Source organism: Heterodontus francisci, unplaced genomic scaffold (assembly GCF_036365525.1).
Source record: "Heterodontus francisci isolate sHetFra1 unplaced genomic scaffold, sHetFra1.hap1 HAP1_SCAFFOLD_51_2, whole genome shotgun sequence".
In the NCBI taxonomy this organism is placed as follows: domain Eukaryota; kingdom Metazoa; phylum Chordata; class Chondrichthyes; order Heterodontiformes; family Heterodontidae; genus Heterodontus; species Heterodontus francisci.
The window spans coordinates 1510357-1513823 of record NW_027141369.1 but is presented as its reverse complement, the minus strand read 5'-3'; the positions used below and the strand labels follow the sequence as shown (position 1 = coordinate 1513823).

At 43.9% G+C, this 3467-nt stretch overlaps 1 non-coding gene across 1 annotated transcript; it reads right to left on the bottom strand.

The window, feature by feature from the left end:
* Positions 1–417: 417 nt before the first annotated feature.
* On the bottom strand, positions 418–508 carry trnar-ucu (transfer RNA arginine (anticodon UCU)). Its single transcript is given in 2 exon segments — positions 418–453; positions 472–508. It is a non-coding gene; the product is annotated as a tRNA-Arg (tRNA).
* Between the last annotated feature and the right edge of the window lie 2959 nt (positions 509–3467).

Sequence of the window (3467 nt, the reverse complement as noted above, 5' to 3'; positions counted from 1 at the left end):
ATTAACTACTTAAATATTTTATTCAATTATTCATTTTACTGTATATTTTATTAAACTTACCACTAGTTTGTTTACTATTTTAAACGTTAGGACTAAAATGGACCTCAATCACTTACCAGATTCGCATCAAGCAGGTCGGTTCTTCCAAACCAATCAACTACCTGCTTGCCTGTGATGTCACAGCTTACCAGATCCTCACCAAATCGCTCCTTCCACTGCACCGAAGAAAGAACCAAATCCTGTATCCTCACCCCAGCGGCTCTCTGTTTCCCTGCTCTCACTCTCCATTGTGACGTCACTCCACGACTTTTTTTCCCCTGCTCTGCTCCTCTCTCTCGCTCTGTCACCGAGTCTGTGCTTTTGGCGCATTTCTTCATTTGTTGTTCCGTTGTGCTCCTCTGTTTCTGGTCCAAAATCTGACTCTGGTGGGACTTGAACCCACAACCTTTGAATATCTTATTAATCTTTAATTAGAAGTCCAACACGCTATCCATTGCACCACAGAGACTCACACATTTTTTTTCACATCACTAAGGCCTTTGATCTTGTCAGCAGAGACGGCCTCTTCAAACTGCGATGGAACATAGGCTGCCCTCCTGACCTCTTGGGCATCATCTCTTCTTTCCACGAGAACATGCACAGTTCCATCAGTTACAATGGAGCAACATCAGACGCTTTCAAGATCAGCAGTGGGGTAAAGCAGGGCTGCACGCTGACGCCAACTCTCTTAGGAACAGAGGAACATAGGAGTAAGCCACTCAGCCCGTCGAGCCTGCTCTGCCATTCAATTCGATCATGGCTGATCATCTACCTCAAAGCCCTTTTCCCGTGCTATCCCCATATCCCTTGATGTCATGAGTATCAAGATTACTATCAATTTCTGTCTTGAACATGCTCAATGATTGAGCTGCCACAGCCCTCTGGGGCACAGTATTCCAATGATTCACCACCGTCTGAGTGAAGAAATTCCACCCATCTCAGTTTTAAATGGCCTACTCCTTATTCTGAGACGATGTCCTTTGGTTTTAGACTCACCAACCAGGGCAAACATCCTGTCTACATCCACACTGTCGCGCCCTGTAAGAATTTTGTCAGTTTCAATCAGATCACCTCTCATTCTTCGAAACTTTAAGGAATACAGGCCCAGTTTCCTCATAAGACAATCCCACCATCCCAGGGATTAGTCTGGTGACATAAAAACAAGAAATGCTGGAACCACTCAGCAGGTCTGGCAGCATCTGTGAAAAGAGAAGCAGAGTTAACGTTTCAGGTCAGTGACCCTTCTTCGGAACTGACATATATTAGAAAAGTCACAGGTTATAAGCAAGTGAGGTGGGGGTGGGGCAAGAGATAACAAAGGAGAAGGTGTAGATTGGACAAGGCCACATAGCTGACCAAAAGGTCATGAAGCAAAGGCAAACAAAATGTTAATGGTGTGTTGAAAGACAAAGCATTAGTGCAGATTAGGTGTTAACGGACTGAATATTGAACAGCAGCAAGTACAAACCTGAAAAAAAAAACAGTAGTTAAGCAAACTGAACAAACTGAGATGAAATGAAATAAATGCAAAAAAAAGATTAGTCTGTTGACCCTCTGTTTCACTCCCTCTTTGGCAAGTATATCCTTAATAAGATGAGGAGACTAAACTGTACACAATACTCCAGTGCGGATTCACCAAGGCTCTATACAATTGCAGCAAGACATCTTTACTCCTGTACTCATGACCCCTCGTGTGGGTACAACATACCATTTGCCTTCCTAATTGATTGCTGCACCTGCACAAGAGCTTTTAGTGTCTCAGGAACAAGGACACCCAGGTCCCTTTGGACATGGACACTTCCCAACCTCTCACCATTTAAGAAATACTCTGTCTTTCTGTTTATTCCACCAAAGTGGATAACTTCACACTTATTCACATTATATTCCATGTTCTTGCCCATTCACTTAGCCTCTCCAGATCCCCTAGAAGCCTCTCTGCATCCTCCTCACAACTCATACTTCACCTAGCTTTGTGTCATCTGCAAACTTGGAAATATTACGTTTAATCCCCACATCCAAATCATTTATATAGGTTGTTAACAGCTGTGGCTCCAACACTGATCCTTGCAGTACCCCAATAGTAACAGCCTGCCATCCTGAGGAGGACCCGTAATTCCTGCTCTCTGTTTTCGGTCTGTTAACCAATTCTCAATCCATATCAGTATATTATCCCCAAGCCTATGTGCTCTAATTTTGTTCACTCACCTCCTGTGTGGGACCTTACCAAAGGAAAATGCAAAGACCACACATCCACTGGTTCTCCTTTATCTGTTCAATAGGTAACATCCTCAAAAAACTCAAGAGGTTTTTCAAACCTGTTTTCCTTTTCATAAATCTATGTTGACTCTGCCCAATCATGTCATCATTTTCGAACTGTCTAGTTATCACATCCTTTATAATTGGCATATTCTTCTCCATGCTGCTATTGTACACTTTCAATGACTCAGATGGGGGTGTTCACCTGCACATCAGAGCTGACGACAAGCTGTTCAACTTGGCAAGACTGTGCGCCAAGACCAAAGTGGGTAAATTCCTAGTCTGTGAGTTGCTGTTTGCTGATGATGCTGTGCTGACATCCCATAATGAAGTTCAGTCACAGCAGCTTGTAGATCGGTTCTCCCTGGCCTGCAACGAGTTTGGACTGACGATCAGCATCAGGAAGATGAAAGTTATGGGCCAGGCTGTAGAGACTCCACTTTCCATCAACATCAACAACCTCACTTTGGAGGTTGTCAACAGCTTCACATACCTTCGATCAACAATCACCAGCAATCTGTCCCTTGATACTGAAATCAGCACCAGGATTGCCAATGCTGCAGCTGTCATGTCAAAGTTGAGAAGACAAGTGTGAACCGACAGCAAACTGACCGAAAATACAAAGCTCCACGTGTACCAGGCTTGTGTTCTCAGCACCCTCCTTTATAGTAGAGAAGCATCAACAACTTATACAAACCAAAAAAAGCGGCTGAACAGCTTCCACCTCCACTGCCTCAGATGGATACTGGGCATCTCCTGGCAGGACAGAGTGCCGAATGCGGAAGTACACCAGCGTGCAGGGATCCGCAGCATGTTTGCCCTCTTGAGTCAGCGGTGACTCTGTTGACTGGGCCAAATGGATGACGGTCACATTGCCAAATACATGCTCTATGGTGAGCTTGCTATCAGCACGAGACCAACAGGTCAGGGAAAAAAATCAAGTCCTTTGGAGAGTGGGCATGGATTTATAAATGGGAGTTCATGCTTGACGTATCTAACTGCATTTGTTGATAAACGATCTGAGAATGCTGATGAAGGGAATGCAGTGGATGTTGTTTATATGGATGTTACGAAAGCATTTTATAAAGTACCACATATAAGGGTGGTTAACAAAATTGGGGTTCATGGATTAGGAGGGTCAGTGTCCATTTGGATAGTAAATTGTTTTAAAG